General features: G+C 45.4%; 1 protein-coding gene across 2 annotated transcripts in view; it reads left to right on the forward strand.

Annotated features, from left to right (window-relative positions):
* Positions 1–19197, forward strand: part of ERBB4 (erb-b2 receptor tyrosine kinase 4) — a 577762-nt gene that overhangs the window by 197550 nt on the left and 361015 nt on the right. The gene's annotated exons all lie outside the window — the stretch shown is intronic.

Genomic DNA, 19197 nt, shown 5'->3' on the forward strand with positions numbered 1-19197 from the left:
TCCAAAAGGTCTGTGCACCTTGGCAGCCTGATTTGTTTGTAATCACCTTGGAAGAGTGCAAAGTGAGCTGTCTGGCTGCAGCACTGAAACCATTAGGAAGGAGGATTATTGTCATGAATGCAGGTCGACACAGAGAGCTCTCCCTTCCAGTCTCTCCACACAGCAACTGTGAGGGAACCCCCCAAAATATGTCTGCTTTTGGCTGGCTGTCAAATCCAAAATGAAACACCTGTGTGCAAGATAAATTCATGAGGATGAGTGCTAACTGGTTGTCTGTGGTCCTGACCACCTGCCAGGCTTCAGGAACCTGCAGTTCTTTGTGTGTGTGGATATTTATCACCTATTTGTGATTTGTTTGTTGTTTCTTTTTTCCCTGGGTCATCTCTAGTAAGGGTCAGGCAGGCTGTGGATATGTTTTTTGTGCATAAGGTGGTGTGGCAGGGAATGGGAGTTGTATTCATTCTTTGCTTGTTTACCTTTAATCTAGATCCCTCTGCTAATGTTTCAAGCAAGTGCCTGTGGTAGTTTTGGACTTTGCAGCTTCATTTCTTGTTTCAGTGAGCTTGAACTCCCCCTAAAAACCATTCCCCCCAAGAGGTACTTGGCTAACCTGGATGGCTCTCCTCCACACAGAGGGAAGGATTCAAGGTCAGACTTGATGGTACTACTCACTTTCTGCGAGTCCCATTAGCATTCACAACTGAGACTCTCTTGCATTTCAGTCTCCCTGCAGAAATATATGGGCTCTCCATGAAGAGAGGATTCCATATGCACCGCTTTTGGTGAAATCTGTTTATCCTCGCAGTTGGCCAAGAATAAATAAAACAGCCTTATGGTTCCCGTGAGTATACACTATATGCTTCAATTATTGGTGCATTATATTAGGAGCAGATGCTACATTCCCCCATATAAAAGGGAAGAAGATTTCTGAACAGTAAACCCAATTTTTTTTGTTTATGCACTGTAATTATCACCATTTCTTCATTTCAAAGGCATCTGCCTGACGCACCCTGGTTGTGTTACTATTTGCATTACATTTTACTCCTGAAGATAACAGTGACAGTGGTTGTTAAGGTTGGAGGGAGGATTCTGCTGTTTCAAGTACTTTGAACCTTGCCATAGCATGTTTTTTTTAGCTTGAATCGCTTCAGGCATTTCTTCTGGGCAAGTCAAATTGCCAATTTGCCCTTAAGAGAGCTGGCATGGATACAGACCTGCTTGCTTAAGGCTCTGTGGTTTGTGCTGCTTGGGAGCCGCCCAGGGCAAGGGGCTGGACAGAGAGAGAGCTGTGGCATCTCCAGACATCATTTGATTTGCTTTTGCTTCTCTTACTACCCTCTGTAAAGTGCTTTGGTCAAGTGAACCTGTGGACTTACTTGTCCTGAGACTATTCAACAGAAAGTTGACAGGGTACAAAAAACCCCACAAAAGCGAGACTGGGACAGGCACTTTTGCTGATACCTCCTGTAGACTATGGTATGAAACAAAATAGATAGTTTTCAATAATTTTTCCAGGCTTCCTTCCTAAAGAACATAAAACCTGCTTTACTTGAGTGTTTGTGTCCTCAGCTCCAGCGTGCAGGAGTGTTAGCTCTTCTCTCACGCAAAGCTGAACAGAGAGCTGCTCTGAAGCTTTGCCCCCCTTTCATTGTAGGCATTATGATGGTAACACCAAAAAAGGGTATTTCAGCTGTCTCGGATCCTTGGACCCATAAAACTTTTCTAATATATTTCTAGCTTCAGCACACTTCTAGGTGACATATTCTGGCCCCTAGGAGATCAGCTCTTGGTAATTTTTCACCTGTGTCCACTGTGAAATTGAATGTATTGCTTACCATTTGATTTTATCCGTGTTGCCTTTGGCAGATTGAACCTTACTGGAGCAGGATGGTGTTTTCCCTCCTGTTTAGTGCACAACTGCATCCTCTCCTGCATCTCTGAGAGCAGCTGTGACAGGGGGACAGAACGGGGGCTCGAGTATGTGAGTGGCCACAGCCCTTCCCAAAATTGCCACATGAACGTGGCTTTCCTGGAAAAGCTCTTGTGAGTCATTTTTAGGATGTTTCACTCTAATTCTTGCCTTCCTGCAGTGTTCAGTCCTGCGCAGGAGGCTGGCAAACAGCAGAGCTCTCCTGGGCGGCCGCGGGAGCGGGAACAGTAGCAGGCCCCGAGGTGTGTTTATGCAGTCGGTCTCGCTTCCTCCCTTCCCGTGATATATGAACTGCTTTGGAAGTTTCCCAGCTGTTTCACGGGCTAAATGATGGCAGTGGGAGCCCATATTTAACCTTCACTGTTCAGGCTGCGCGCTTTGTACTTGTCGTCTTTTATCCGCCCGGCTATCTGGGAAAGGCTTCAGACGTGTCCCTGCTGCTCCCCCTGTCCGCCTGCTGCCGTGCACATGGAAGGCACAGCCACTGTCTGTGTCCTTCAGAGCTCAGCCTCCATCCTCTGCATCCGTGGATGCACCACAGGCTCCCCCAGGGAGCTCCCAGAGGCTCCCCCAGCAGCGCCGTGGCATCCTTTGGCTCCACGTTATTTGCTTAGATGTGGCCTGTCACTCCCTTTTGTTGTCAGTTTGTCTTCTTGCAGCTCAAGCAGAGGTGATTGGAGCAGTTTTCCATTTTTTCAGTGAATGATGGAGAGAGGTGGTTTGGGTAAATAGCAGTGAATGTCAGCTGTGAGATTCCCCACCCTTCGTACTCCCCAAAAAGGTTCCAGCCTGGAAAAGTCCTGGCTTGGTGTGAATGAATTTCAGGTATTACCTGTGACAGTGTTGCACCAGGCTGCTTTGGGAGGCACATGCAGCTATGCTGAGACATCTTGGTGATCCCTCCTTTAACCCAAGTGTTATTTACCTGGATTATTTTTTCTGGTTTTCTGTGGATAGAAGGGAAAGAAACGGATGAGCTGTTAGGGCAGGCTGAACTTGCCTTGGTGGTGACCCTGGGTAGGGCTGTCACTGAGTGGCATATAAGCATTTAATTTAATTATTGTGGATCTGAAGCTATTAAATCCTAAACTATTTGAAAATAGACAGGAAAAAAAGGGGGTTGTTCTGCACTGTTTTGGACCACAAAACTGTCACTGCATATCTTGCTGGACCCTAGAGCCATCAGAGGGCACTTGGGCATGTAGGGCTGGGTGTACAGTCTGCTGCTGTTACCCACCTCAAGCAGGGACCCTGTAGAAGAGATTGTCCTGCTGAGTGTTCAGCTGGGGTGGCTGCAGACAGGTGAGGGATGCTGTCACACACCATCAATGAAAAGCATTTTGTCCTTGGCTGTTGTGTGTGACCTGCAGTAATGAGTCACCTGTACAGAATCCAGGTTTGGGAGATGCAGGAGGAAGTTATTTTCTGACTGGTAAAGAGTTATCTGTGTGAAAGCCATGAGGGTGTGGGGAGGGGAAAGCCAGGCAGTGTGTTCTCCTTCACATTTCCAGAAGGAAGAGAATCAGTTTGGTTACCGTTCCTCTGATTAAGGAAAATTTAAAACCTGATTGAAGGTGTCACACGTGCTATGTAAATAATGTAGATAAAGTACAAGTCCTCAGGATCTCACAGATAGTATTTGGACAACAACAAGTAAATAGGGACAAAGGAGACAGAAAAAGTGGCAGGATTCCAGCAGAAATGCACGGGCATAAATGTTTATTTTGACCAGGGACTCGGTGGCCTCAGGAATTTGTGTGGCCATATAACACACCCGTATCCAATAGTAGTCTTTAGCAGTATGTGAGAGTACACAGAGAATATGAAATTATATTAGGTAAGATCATGTGGCTGGGCAGAGAGAAGGGTTCTGTGGCCACCCAGGGCTTCCTCTAGACCTGCTGTTTTGATTCTGTGGTGAAAAGTTTTTAAGAGTATTTTGCTGCAGAATTCCCTGGTTTGTTTGTCCCACTGCTTTACTTGCACTTCTGTGTCCACCCAAACAGCCTCTTCAGGTTTAGTGTGGAGTGCCTCTGTCTATTCTGTTTCACCAAGGTACCAGCTCAAGGAGCCACAGGCTGAGATATTCCTGCTCTTGTGCAGTGTGTGTGAACTTCAGGATCATTCAGAATACACAGCAGTCTTGCACATCGTTTGTCTGAATCTAAATTTCAAAATGGAATGGGTTTGTTCACGGCAGTTCAAGGGTGCTCACCTTTGTTACATTCCCAAAATGAAAATACATGCTGTTCCAAAGCAAACTGACTTCTGTCCTTGATGCAGAGATGAGTGAGGTACTATTTACTCGTGTCTCTGACTTGGAGGCTGTGGAATTATTGTTGCTGACTGTAAACTGTATCCTTGACTATAAATGGTGCTGGAGCATTTTGTTTTAAAGTACAAGAGAGATGGGAGATGTGCCGTTTATTCAAGACTAGCATTGCAGCCCTGGGTCTGGCAGCTCACAGTGGACATCTGCCAGCTAGATAGAGCCTTTTGCTTAATGAAGTTACAGGACAGGCAGTGGGAGTGTGATTTATGAGGAAATAATCTGAAGCAAACTGATAGTAGAAAGTTCTTGTGCACTTTGTGTTCCATTTGTTCTCACTCTGTCTCCCCTTAGACTCTCAGCAGTATCTGGGAAGGGGAGCTCATCTCTTGACTTGGGGTCAAGGTGTATGACCCAGTTGCCCAGACAGTTCAGCGTGATTGGCTTCAGGCATTGCCCATTCCTAACTACATCCAAAAGAGCTCTTCTCTCCCTCAGCTGGAAATGTACAAAATAATGTGCACTTTCAGTTTGAGAGCAAGTTTTGACAAGCTTATTACCTGATTTGAATGTATTTGGTGTCCAGTCTTCCTTTAAAGCCTAAACCAGCATCCTCAGTGTCCCCAGATGATTTTGATAACCATGTCTGAGCAATAAAGCAGTCACAGTCGTCTGTTCTTTTCCTTTCCACATCCCCTCCTGAACAGGTGAGAGTTAGCAAGTGCTGCTAGATCTCTCCTTGAGTTGTTGGTTTTATTTGCCTCCAGAGGGACTGCGGTGGAGGGTACTTGCTCTGCTAATGAGTGGTGCTCAGGAGCCATTGAAGCCCCTTGGAAACTCAATAGCTGAACAGGTAGCCCCCGCTGAGGTCGGCAAAGCTGCTGCTGCTGCATCCTCCCTGCTGCGCCTGGTGATAAGGCACAGCGTGAATCTCCAAATGCCACTGGGAGGATGATCAATCTCAATCCAGTCCTTACTCTCTCCCCCAGACGATTTCTGCTGAGGAAGAGAGGAAAACATAAAAGCTGTGGCTTTAGGGCGTGAGAATGTGGAAGTTGGTGGAGTTAAAAATCAATCATGACCCGCAACAAAGGACTTGCAACTTCATCTCAGGCAGTGTTACTGCTGTGCCATCCCAAAAGCAAGGGAAAAACCATAAATGCAGACACAAGCAAAGATGAAAACTTTTGTATTCTTATTATTATCCTCAGTGGAGGAAAAACTGCTTATTCTATCCACTTACCAGGCAAACTGAAGTTAAAATAAAATAGGGAGGATCCTACTTATCTGATGTTTGCAGCAATGCTGTGCATACAATAGACAACAGGGAACTGACACAACACAAAGTAAAATCTAACATTAATCCCCAGGAAACATTTTACAGACCTGAACACAAGATGCTATGGCTTTTATTCAAGGAGGAAATGGAGTATTTCCAGGAATGTACTTAATTCTGTTGCTTTCCTAAAAGAGAGTAACACTTAATTTTGTAAGGCTGGGTTGTTGTTTTTTGGGTGTGGTGTGGTGTTGTGTTTTTTTTGTTTTTTTTTTTTTTTAGGAATGTGTTGACACCCAGATTCTCTCAGAGGTCTTCTTCCTTTGGCTGAGATTTTCCATCACATGTGGAAAATGCTTGCACCTGTATAATGCTCTAAGATCTGACCCTGTGAAGCAGATAGTTTAAATATAGGATTAAAAATCCATATTTTGGCATGCTTCATGTCAAAATGTATTTTCAGGTAAGCAATCTATGGAATTCAGTGCTTTGCAGTACCTGAAATCCAGTCAGTGATTAAGTGCTTGCCTGGTCCTTAAGTACATGGAAAAAGGCTTGGAAGTTTTAAAATCAGGTGTGAATTCTTACAGGGAGGTTAATTTAATTGATGTTGTTTAAAATAAGAAGAGAAACCCTGTTGCTCTTACTGATTGCCAGGCCTCTGAATTAAAGACATCAAAAGCAGTGATGAAAATGCTCTTATTTCAGACTTGGTGATGCCTTATACCTTCCTGACTTTAAACCATTTTTCTTCCTTATCATGTGTTCCTCCACTGGCTTTTATTTTCCTCCTTCTTTTGGCACATCCCCTATCTTTGGTTATCTGGTATTGAGAATCCCAGTTATCTCTGAACTCTTCCCCAGGTGATGGTTTGGGATCTGTGAGTCTCCCCTTTGCAGGAGCTTTCTCTCTTCTCTAGTATTTTTGACACTGAAGGCAAAATGGACAGATATTGTTACACCCAGAATACACCTAAAATGAAAATAAATTGTTGCCAGGGTTGCTTTCCCCTTAAGTTACAGATTCCTTCAGAATCAAATGATCCAGCAATAGCTGGGGAAAGAAAGAAATAGCACTGGGAAAAAAAGAGATGTCTGAATTTCCAGTTAAGCTTCTTTTTAGTGAAATGCAATGGCCTGCAAGACATGGTAATCTCTCTTCCTGTTTGCTTTTACACCAGAGCAGGGGCTTAGGGTTTGTTGTGTGCTCCAGGTCTGCTCTTTGCAAGATGATTTATTTGTGTCGAGTCTGCTGCGTGTCTGTAACATCAAGAGCCTGGTTGGGTAAATTAGAACTGAGTGAAAAGTTTTTTTTTGTCTGGGGACCAACAAGATAAATTCACCAAACCAAATGAATCTGAATTTTTGCTGGGTAGCGTTGCTGGATATTGCTTTACATTATTTCTTTTATATATATATATATATATATATATATATATATATATATAATATCTTGCTATATATATATAAAAGACTTTATAAGAGTTGTAGCAATTTCTCCCAGCTGGGGAAAAGAAATTTTGCTAAGTTCATACATTTACTTTTTTTTCCAAGTCCAACCGAACTTCTACAAATAATGGCATTACCTCCAGATCTAGAAATAGGTTTTTGTCTGCTATTCTTTGAGCTGTCACTTGCAGAGGTTTTATTTCAGGATGATGAAAAAGTACACATGCTTTCCTCCTGCACACGTGCTTTACATCTCTCGCATTGCCTCTCAAATCAAACACTGAAATGCATTTGGAGAATTTCACAGTGGAAATGCAAACCACAACTTTTGTTGTCAGTTTAATTCTGAGGTTAAAATAGGCATTTAATTAATTTCTTCCCTGAAGTTGGGCTTTGAAATGGTGCCCAAATAAAATGATTCATTTTATCTCCTCTGATTTTTTCAGCAACAATGAAATGTGTTGGGGAACTCCTCTGCTAATTTGTCTTTTTATGGCTGAGAATTCCATTGATTTTTGCAATTATAAGGTTGGAAAAATGTGTCCAGTGTTTGCACACAACGTGGCAGCAGCCTGTGAGAGGGAGGGAGGGAGATGATATTGCACAAAATCAATCCTTTCAGTCACAGTTTGCTCCTCTCACCTGAGTCCTGAACACTTGCACTTACACAGGGGCTTCTGGAATTTGCTGAATCGCTGCCCTTGCTCCTGCCAGCCCTGCAATCAGCCCAGGGCTACTGGAATCTCCCCCTGAAGGAAGGGGCTGCTGGAAGGGTGCTCCCACCCCCAGGGCTGGGGTCTGTTGGCTCAGCTGCTGTTGTGTGCAGGTTTCTCTCACCTCCCCTGGCTGGGTTTGGCTCCCAAGAGGGGACAGGTGTGAGCAAGAGGATGTGGCTGTAGGGATGGACCCGCTGCTGAGGCACTTCTGGGAGAGAGGGGCAGAAGGAGAGGTGATAAGGGAGGAAGATAAGGAAAGAGAAGCATTGCCAGGGAAAACCTTGAGGGCAAGGACCAGGCTACTTCCCTGGTGAATGCCCCTCTCCCTGGGGTGCTGTGCTCGGTGAACTCGGGGTATTGTGTGAATATATAACCAGGTAATCCAGGCCCATCAGCAGAAATTATTTACTGAACTGTCAGTAATAAGAAAAGAAACCCTTGCAAGGTCTTCAGCTCCTGTGTGACTAATTCCACTTCTGTTTTGCCATCACTTTTGGTGGTGTTCTCCACCAGGTGGTACAGTAGGCACAACAGAGAGGAAATCAAAAAGCCAGGATGATCCTCAAGGGTCTGTGTACAACCTTGATTCTTTAATGAAGCAAAAGTAATCTGTCTTTAAGAGAAAGATTTTATTTATTCGGTTACGCTGGACTGAAATATGTTAATATCTAATATCCTCTGTGCTGGGAATAGCTAGTGAAGGAGTTGCAGCCCCAGCCTTTTTTCAGATATGATTTCAGGGGTAGTTCTGAGGCTCAGATCCATTTCCTCAAGGAGAAGTAGCATCAGATGAGAAAGAATTTGATCAGTGTTCTTAAAGATCTATGAGAAGCCAGATTTTTGATTTAAATATGAAGTTAGTGCGTTATAGTAAATGGCAGAAGAAAATCCCAGATACCCTGCAAATCAGGGAGATCTTTCCTCTGGAAAAGCCCCTGTTTGTGCTCAGGCAGGCTCGTTGGTGGCACAGTGCTTTATTGGAAGCCAGATTCATGGCTGTGAGAGTAAGGATGGGCCAGTGGCCACAGTTCTGGTTCTCAGCCTTTGTTTTCTGCCAAATATTCCTGGTACACTCAAGACTGAGACGTGCAAATGCTGTGGGAAATCAGGGATGTGGTTTTGGTGTTTTGATAAAAAAAGGGAGGTGTGAGTTGCAAACTGTGGGGTCCTCCATCTTCCTCTCGACCCGTACTACAGGTTACCTTTCCTAAAAGCATTTCTTGATTCTTCTGGTGGCCCAGAATTAGTGGGGACACTTTGGGATCCAGGAAAAAGAGATATAGGGAAAGGAAGGGATGTAACTGGAAGAACACAAGGAAAATAAGGAGCTGCCTGGTGCGATTTCAGATTGCATAAACTCTGTTTGTACCATGATGCATTCAGCTTTTGTTCTGTGCAAATCCATGTGATGACAACACCAGGGGAAGAACTTCTGGAAAGAAGCATCAATCTGACAGCAGGGGAGTGTGCACTGGCATCCCAGGTGGTCAGCTCTGTTAGTAAACAGGATGCAAAGAAGATGAAAAAGAAAGTAATTTTGGCACTATCATTTCTACTTCTCCCATTACAAAGAAATTACGAACAAGATGTGTTTTGAAATAAAAAGCAACCAGTTGTATAATACTGCTACAAAGTACCTGAAGGAAGGCTCATGATAGAATCAAACTGCCACAAAGAAAAGCAGTTGTGGCTGTGGAAAAATAATTTTGGTGCTTTTCCTACTCAAATACAGGTATGTGGAGGAACATCACAGCATGACAATGAGGTGATACTTGTCATTTGTGTGACAGAGACAAATTAGAATCCAACCATCTCAGGGTGGGAACGATTTTCTTGAAAATTAATGACTTGATTAGAAGGAGAAATGAAGCTTCTTCAAGGGGACATGCAAATAAAGGAGGAATCACTAAAACTGTCACCTGGTAAAGCGAACATTACACAAAGAAAGATTGGTGGGATAGTCTACAAAGACAAATTTGATGTGATATTAATCACACAGCACCAGTGGGCACAGAGAGGAGAGGGAGAGGAAGGATTCAGCATGTGTGTGACTTGGAGAGGTGTTTCCCCAGGGTGGGTACATCCCTGCACCCCCAGACTGGGGCAGCACACTCAGGTGAGTTTTCCAGGCCCTGTGTTTTTCTGGGTGGTGCTGCCACTATGTCCAAGCCCAGTGGAAGAGGTTTGCCTCCTTTCACCTACAGACAAGGGTCACAGAGAAGCATTAATTGCAGTAAGTACTTATTGCTCCCCAGTGGCAAATCTGCAGTGTGGTGGGTGAGGTCTGGACTGGGGATTTCTGCCAACTTCCAGGAGGAGTTGGTGCCTTGTGAAGGCTGACCTAGAGCAGAGGCCAGACAGAGCTAAAGAATAAAGCAGGGATTTATTAAAAGGCCTCAATGGATCCACCTTGGGCAGTGCAAGAGCCCAGCCAGGGCTGCACCCAAGATGAACTCAAATGGTCACAGAATGGTCACGGGGTCTCTCACTTTTATAAGTTCTGGTCCATTTGCATATTGGAGTTAATTGTCCAATTACAGCTTCAGGTTATGAAGTTCCATCCTGCTTGTTTTTCTCTCTTCAATTCACCATTGTTGATACTTTTTGGGCCTGGAGCTTGTAGCAGTTGTCCTTGGACAAGCTGGAAGAGGATTGTTCTGTCTGCCTACCCTGTGAAGAGAACTTGCTAGCACTTAATATGAAGCTCAGAGCTACACACCAAAGCAGCACAGAATCTGAAAAGTATAAAAGCTAAAACTTAAAGCATCAGAGTGGGACCATGAAGAATTAAATCTACAGGGGCAATTCGTTTGGAGTTCAAGCCCAACCTCACCTTCCTAGGGAAGGAACATGACTGAGGACAACCAAGGCAGCTAAACCAAAAGTAGTGCTTTTCTTAAGCACAGGAATATTACCTGCATTAATGAGTACAGACAAGTAGTGTGTTCACAGAAGGCTGTGGTTTGAGCTTGGGGTGTTTTCTTTGGTTTTCACTGAGTCCAAGTGACCTGTAAGGTGTATATTTTTCCATTCTCTCCTTTCTGTGGCTGTGGAGAGTCACAGGACTTCCAGCCTGATGTAGGTAAAAACAATAGGACCCAAAGCAGTTCATCAAGCACTGTTTTCTCTCGTGCAGCATTACCAATGGCAAGGAGACTGACATCCAACTTAATTACATCAAATTTATCAAATGTAAGTTTGATGGAGATTTGTCATGGTCAAGTGAGGGATCTTGCAGAGACCTTGGAGAAAATGAAAAGTCTAGTACCGTGCTCTAGCTGCACCTGACAAAAGCAGGTATGAAGATAAGCTGGCAAGCTCATGATGGGGTGACTTCTCTTTCCTTGGCTGCTGAACATCAGCGCCAGTGGCGTGGAGGCAGCCGCGCGCTCTCCGGGTGGTGATGCCAGGGACAAGCAGGGTGGATTTCTGCTGCTGGGAGAAGCAGATTTTTGGCCCATGTATCTGCAGGCTCTGCCAGAAGCCCTGGAAGAGTTTTCATACTTTCAGACATATTTTTACAACAATATGGCTTAGATTTTGTAAATGATAAGGAAAGCGTGCATTACCAAGCACATGATTTTCCTCTGGGAGGTAGGGCTCAGCTCAGGCAGGATTAGGGAAGTCTTAGGGGCAGGAGCAACTTGTTTTCATTTCCAGTGCTCACCCACATGTTCTTGGTCTACCTAGTTTAGAAAATGCTTGTTTTACTGTTGGCAAGCAGTCTGAAACACTTGGTTTTCTAGCTGCATCGCACCTGTATCAGAACAATTTCCAAACATACTCCCTCCAGGTCAGGCATTACCACCTGGACTTCCCTCTGCCTGCAACATGGCTCTGATATGGTGGTTTGTTGGGTTTTTTTTTTGGTTTTGTTTTTTTTTTTTTTTGCCAGAAAATAAGTGTACTTTGCTGGTCCATACAGGACATTTATTTTCCTGAGATCAGGGTGATGGCTTCCTGCAAAGCCACAAGAAACCTTGTGAAAATCAGCATCAGCACGTGTGTGCGGTTTTCACACTTATTGTCAGGGGCTTGCACAAATGCCCTCATATGTTCACATTTCATATGCTGGGTGCACGTTTCTATGCTTTTTCATGCTCTCAAAACATGATCCTGTACAGTCACTTCATGCTTTGTTTGCTTGTTTTAAGTAAGCTGACACCAGCCTGGGAACGACTCTGTTAATAGCAGGGCAATTCATTCTCCAGCTACAAATTCCTCTTGATTTCCAACAGAAAGTTTTGAAGCCTCCACCTTTTTTGCTGTTGTTTGAAAGCAGTCACTTGGACTGTCTTCTTATTACCCATGTACATTTGAACATAAATTACATCTGACTGCGGTGACACTAATTAAGGTGGAGGCACTCAGATGCAGCCCCCCTTGCGGGGAGCGTGGCCAATAATCCTGCCGTGACTGGCAGGTGTTTCGACCACTTTAGACAACAGCAATTTCATAAAGTGTCCTTCCCCTTCTCCTTGACAAGGAGGGGACAGCCAGGCCCCCTCTGAGGCACCCGCCACCAGGCAGGGACCAGGTGGCCTCAGGGAGCACAGAGCTGGCACCCAGCTTTTCGAGGGCGTTGCCTGCTGTCTTTTGTAATCACGGATTTCAACCCCACCCTTTCCTAAAATATAAAAGGATTTTGTATTATCTCAGTGGTTTTATAATATCCCAGCGATGTGCACCTGAGGTATTTGACCAAATATTATTAAAACTCTGCAAGGGCTAATAATGCTGGAAGTAGTGCGACGCCTTCCTGTGACATTGCAATAATTCAGTAATTTTACAGTACATTTGAATTTTGGCATTGTTCAGCCGCTCAGTTTCCATTAACTTCGCCTGGAATTTCTTATGTCCGTGCACACAAGCAAAAGTGTCGAGTTTCTCCTTCATGGTCCAAAACGTCACCTGAATCACAATTGTGCTGCAGCTAATTGTTATTAATTAAGCTGTTCCTAGCAGTCCAAGCTGGATTGTGCTTTTCTCTGGGTGTAATGAAAAGCGAAGGCATTTAGTAAGCACGGCATTTGGGGGGGGTAGGACAAGACAGCCCTGCTGCTGGGAATATCTCTGTGGGATGCTTCTGGGGGAGGTCTGGGTGTTTTTAGGGATGGGGCCACCAGCTCAGGCTCCAGCACACGAGCTCTGCTGACCTTGGCTGCCGTTTCCCCGTCGCAGGCAGGCAGCTCCAAGGACGTTTTGCAGCGGGTGAATTCGCACGGAGCCGCTCCGGCCGCACGTGCTCCCGCATCACTTAAGCACAAGGCCTTGGCCAGGGCCCCCAGCACGAGGTTTGCCCAGGAATCACATGGCAGGTGCCCTGTGCCCCCCCTGCCACCTGCCTCTGCTCTCCCAGGTTCAGCTGAAGGGGGATCGTGGAGTGGAGCGAGCGAGAGGAAGGGATTAATGAAGTGGGGACCCCAGGAGCAGCCTCCTCGCAGAGGGAAAATTGGGAAAATTGCTTCCTGGCTTTTCTTCTCAGTGAGGCTGCTGAGGAACACGCCTGCTGCTCTCTGCCCCAGCAGGAGCAGTGAGGCACCTAGCATTCATCTGCCTTCTTCCGTGTTTGCTTGTGAAAATAAAGTCAGGTGAGGAGGACTTTGGGCAGAAATATCATCTTCATGTGAGAGGCAGCAATGGGAAGCTGCTTTTGGTCTGTGGGAACGTGCCATCCAAAAAAAAGCAACCTGCCCTCTGTTGTGTCTCCTTTTGTCCCCCTCGCCTTGCATTAAGAACCAGAAAACAGACGATTTTGGCAATCGCTGCGGGCTGTTATTTTAACAGTGAGATAATGGTTACCCTGTGCAGGATGAGAGGTCAGGAATAGTCTTGGGACTTCTCCAAGTCCAAAAGGATGGGGAATGATTTGTGTGCAGACCTTAGAAATAAGCCCAAGGGCACAGTCTGGTGGTTGCTCCAGATTACTCACTTAAAGCCTTGCTGGAGCGAGCAGGGTGGAAAGGGAGGATCCCTGGGGAATCATCGTGGGTGGGTGGGAGTGGGGTGGGAGTCTTCTTCACCACGCTTAGTCTTGGAGAGATTTTCTCCTGCCATGGTCTCCACATGCCACTGAACTGAAGCTTTAATCTGTCCACAGATCCTCCTGGTGCTGCCACCACTTTTCTGGGGTCAGCTGCAGAGTTTTATATGGCATTACATTTCTTTCATCCCAACAAATTCCCTGGCATTGTGCTGCTACACGTCTGTTCTTCTGCTGGTGGTGTTTGCAGAAAAAATGACCAAATCTCAGCTAGCAGCCTGGGCAGGGACCTGGGAAGTCAGGGAAAGGTTTTATGGCTGTTTGCAGGGTAAACCCCCTCACCCTGCACTTATAACTTCCTCCCAGGACTGCTATTTGTGGCTCCAGTGATAAACTAGTCCTGCTGTTGCTGAGTGGAGGATTCTGAACTAATGGTGCTTCTGCTCCCAGGATTTACCATTTGGAAGATACTTTATTGCTATCTTGTGACATTTCCCTGCACTTTTATGCTCATTTATATAACTGATTTCTTTGATTTATGGCAGGTTTTCTTCATGTATAACAATGTCATAAATTGCACAGCCCTCCTTTAAGTGGTTATGAATGTGAGATATTCAGTAAACTATGGCACGGGGGAAAGAGTGGATGCCTTTTGAAGAGGCTTTTGACCCCAATCCCAAATAAAATAACCTGTTCTTCAAAAGAAATCAGAAGTAAGCATCAAAATAAGTTAGCATAGTCTGTTTCTAGACTAGCCAGCTTGTTGTGGGGTTTTTTAGTGCAAGATATAAGTTATTCATATAGATAAAAGAATGCATGAGGCCAAACCCACAGAGTGAGTGGTGATGTGTGTGGGGTGATCTCTGGAGCTTTGTTATCCAAGATCTGCAGAGGCTTTCAGAGAAGCGGCAAATTAATGTTTCTTTTTCAATAAACCTTTCTCTTCCCTTTCTTTTGGTAAACCTGCTATTTCAGATGTTGCTATTTTTTAAGACCCTCAAACAAGCTCATATTTCCAAGGACTGTTCAGTGGCCATCAGGGATCCAAAGCCAATCAAAGGCACTGGTCAAGCCTGTGAAATAAAGACCTTGGGTTTTGATTGTGTTGGCATCTTGCTTTGTAGAGGAACAGAAACAGCACACTTAAAAATTACTTTCTGAGTTCAGCTGTCGGAGAAGCTTTCTGTTGACCTTTACAAATTGATACCGTCACAATCAATGGACAGAAGTTTAAGGGCAGTCTCTGGGGTGGGGGAGGCGGGAATGAACCCAAACATTTATAAAATATAGATGGAGTGTGTTTTAAAAAGCCCAAGAGAAATAACAGCAAGTATTAGAAGGGAGTATATTTGAACAAACTGTTTCATAAAGAATTTATAATACCTGGTTCTGAGTATGGTTAGTTAAAACTTAGCTATTGCGATGATTTTTGAAAGTATATGAAACTAAAAATAAGAAAGAAATAAATGTGCCTTAGGTTGGTGCAGTGCAGCAATAGGTGGGTGAGGGAAGCAATTAGAGATGTTGAAGTTGCTTTGTGAGATTCAGCTGCAGGGAAACTGTGTTTGAGGTGCAGCATGGACTCCCCCATGCTCCCTCTGGCCTTGGGAGGCGAAACCATTTACAAAGGCTCGAGAGGAATTGTGTGAAGAGGGACAAGCCAGTCTGTGATTTCAGCTGCTGCCTTGCTAGTTTGTAAAGAACCTATGAGACGCACTGAGAAGCTCCTGGAACGCAAGCACGCAGTCCTCCTCTCCCAGGTAAAACAGGCAGAAGCTTCAGTGCTGCAGGAGCTTGCCCTGAATATTCTGCTCATGTACAGGGAGGTTATCAGCACACCAGGGGCAGGCTGTGCAGAAGAGGCTGCCTCCACACTGGGGCTGCATGTTCCTATGCACAGCGTATAGAAGAAAAAAAAAAAGGCTCTTGCCTAGACTTTATGTACTGAAAGTTTGTTTTTCCTGCCTCTAAACTGCTATCTGAAAGCACCTGATTTAATAAAACATACGGGGTTTATTACTTAGTGCAGCCATGGGCAATTAGGCAAATAGAACCTTTGGTGTAAGGGAAGCACATTAATTCTTTGACTTGATGACCATAGCATATAGGACCCCCACAGACTCCAGGTCTCTGTTCCTAGCCCAGAGTATTTTGGCTCTAGATGAGGTGTGGCATCCACCTGGGGGTCCAGAGAGCCTCAGCACAGCCCCTGCCTTCCCCTCATCTGCAGTACTTCCAAGTGTAAGTAATTACCATTTCAGCTGTCTTACGTGAGCTGGGTTCTCCTGCCTGCCTGACACGGTTATCGTGTTGCTTGAGAACCTGTTATTTTCATTAATGAAAAATAAACTGCATTCAGTCTCAGCTTAATAGATGTGTGTGTATTGGCTCAAATAGGGTGTTTCTGTCATCACGTTCTCCTGCACTGCACAGTCACCTTGAAGCACTTGTGCAAAGCAGCTCCGAAAGTGCCGGCTCTGTTCTTGTCTAGTGGGGACACCCAAGCCCTGTCTTGGCCATTTCAGGTGTGTCCCATGAGATACTGGTTTTCTTTAACTCCCAAGTGTTTTTCCAGGCACTGTTTCATTCCCCCTGCAGTTTTGCCTCGTCGGGTTGCCAGAAGTTGGGAAGGTTTTTCTTTTCTTTAGGCGTTGAAATTTCACAGTCACTTTAATCATTTTATTAGGTGGTATTTGGGTTATGTGATAATTACTAATGTAATGTGAGGAAGATTTCTGTGGGCGATCCTGGGGAAATACCTTTTCCATGTCACAAGTGGCTTGTGCTTAAGCTGTAATGAGGCGCCTCTTGCTGTGTGCTTTAGTGGTGACTAATTACCCGTGGTACAGTGGAGACATAGAAGCACCTGTCCCACCCGCCCGCTCCGAGCTGCATCTCTTACCTAAGTGATGCTTAAATACTAGCAAGGGGGATCTGAGGGCTTTGTGAGCATCTTGCCAATCTATTTTCAACGTTGTGCAGGCAGCGAGGGCTGCAATCCCGTTCCCCTCGCAGCGGCTGTCGGCACTCCCGCCGGATCTCCCAGGCTGAATGAACGCGCTCCCCTGCGCACGCACAAACTCCGTGTGTTTGCACAGTGTTAATTAAAATGCATTTAAGTTGAGTGAGTGCTCGTGGTATTTGGGGGCCCTCTGGGGAAGGCAGAAGCAGGGAGGGAGGCAGACAGGCCTGCGGCTGTCGGGAGCTGTGCGAGTCCCGGCGGAGCGGCAGGAGCTGCCGGGGAACGCGGCCACCACCGCAGCACCAGGGCAGTGCTCTGTGCCAGCTGAGCAGCCCTGGAGACCACTGCCAGGGGGAAAGAGCCCTTTGTGTCCCAGCAAAGCAGCCTGCTTTGGGAGCTGGGAAATTATTTTGGTCCTCCCTCGCAGCAGATCTTACTTGCTTGGCGTCCCTTGCCAAATTGATTTTTGTTGAAGGTGCAAAACAGCAGACCGAGTGCCTGGTTCCCCTGTGCTCCCCCTGCTCCCAGCTGTGGGTGTGCCCCCCTGGTGCTCGTGGGTTCATGCTCCATCGTCTTCCCTCCACTCCTTCCCTTGGCATTGGAAAAAACAATCCAAATCCTTCTCACTGCTGGGACCTGCAGAGATTCCCACCACTTTGCCCTGGTAGGGAGCCAGGGTACGCTGTGACACAGGGATAGAGGGAAGCAGGCTGCCACTGCTGCTGCGCTGGGGCAGGACTTCAGAAGAGAGAGGGCTGGAAAACAGTCCAAAAAATATTTGGACACTTTTAGACCTTCAGCTTGGCACTTGGAAGAACATGTGGCCTTGCATTACGGTCATTTATCTGCAGGCTTATTAGTCTTAGAAGGTATTGGTGATGGTCTGAATTTTGGTTCACGTTATTAAGGGTTAAATGAAACAATCTTGGGTGCTGCACTCAAGTGTCCGACTAGTGCAGGAAGAGTTAGTCTGTAATGTTCTTCAGCAGCAACAGGGAGGATGATTCCTCTACGTGGTGGCTTGGAGCAGCAATGTTTGCATGGACTAACTCTCACTCTGGAGTGGATTTCCATGGAGAAGAGTAGGTCAGGTGGAAAAGGGGAGCTGGTGATATTTCTTTTGTACTGAGAGGCCCACTAAGGAGCCCAAAATGGGAGCCTGGTAAAAGGAGAAGAAACTGGAGGACAGTGGAGACCAGTGATGTGTTTCAGAGCTGCTTGAAAATGATTTTGTTGCCTCAAAATGTGGCCTTACCTGAGCTAAGCCAGGGGCTGGGAGCAGAGACCACTCAAGTCTTCCTTAGATAATGTCTGCTAATTGCTTGTTTGGGTTATGTACTTCATTGGGAAGTAGTTTGCAATTGCTGAAGGTATTTTGATAAACCAAGTTATTTTTTGCATCGGGTATGAAAATCCTACAGCCTTCCTAAGCTACCCCGCTGCATAACTGGCTGTAAGACAATGCTTTAATTTTAAATGTTTTCCTATCACAACATGCGTGCTGGTAATTTGCCAGTTTGACCACTGGAGCCACAAGCATCTCCTCAAAGCCATCCTGATGGGGGTGGTGGTCAGCAGCACGGTGCCACGTGTCACCCCCATGTCACCTCCATCCCTCGGCTTCCCCACCAGCTTGGAGGCTTATCTGCTGCCTCCTTGTCAGAGTGAGTGCTTCCAGATTCACAGCAAGACCTCAAGGAGAGACAGATGATAGAGCAGATGGTAGATGACTAATTTGGCAAAGTTAGATGAGTGGAAATTGTTTGCTTTAATTGCTTGTCAAGTCCAGTACCTACATTATAGTTAAGAAGTGACTATTTACCCTCAAACAGAACAAAATGTGGAAATGAGGTGTGTGTGTGTGTGTGTGTGTGTCATGAAGAGGAGGGAGAAAAAGCGCAGAAGTACACAGAGCAAAAAATTTGGTACCAAGGCTTGAGGCAAAAGAACCATTGTTAAAACTTCCTGCATTCATTTCATTTGCCTTTTTTTCAGTGGTAGCTGTGTGATACAGGTCCTGCTATTCCTATTTATTCCTTTCCAGTTGCTGCGCCATAATATAAATGTGACATAACTAAAAGAGAAACAATGCTGGAAATACTGGCATAAAACAAGCTGGTGATGATGGCTTGACACGGCCAGTACGAGTCAATATCCGTGGAATGTCGCTGTATAAATTCAATCAACATTTTGATGGTGTTTTTTGGTTGGTATGAACAGAAAGGCACATCAGTAAAATATGCTGTGTACCATCCAACAAAGGGATTTGGAGAGTTTGGCACAAGGAGAAGGTTCCATCAGCTCAGAAAAGCGTTATCACACATAGCTAATCCTTCTTGATGGAGTCACAATCACTGTGGGTCTCTACTGTGCCCAGCTGTTTCTGTTCATAAAATTGGGAATGAGCTTCCATTTGTTGGTGGCACATGATCAGCCTCTCTTGGAGGTGGGACCACGCTGGTAACACACATCCTTGCAACTTCTCTGGAAGTGCTGGAAAGCTTTACAAAGGCGTATGAAATGATATTTGAGATTTTAGTGACCAAATTTCAAGAAATGAATGCTTTTGATCCCCGGTACTATCCAATGCAGGGGCCGCGTTGGATATGAAG

This window comes from Vidua macroura, chromosome 7 (genome assembly GCF_024509145.1).
Source record: "Vidua macroura isolate BioBank_ID:100142 chromosome 7, ASM2450914v1, whole genome shotgun sequence".
NCBI lineage: Eukaryota > Metazoa > Chordata > Aves > Passeriformes > Viduidae > Vidua > Vidua macroura.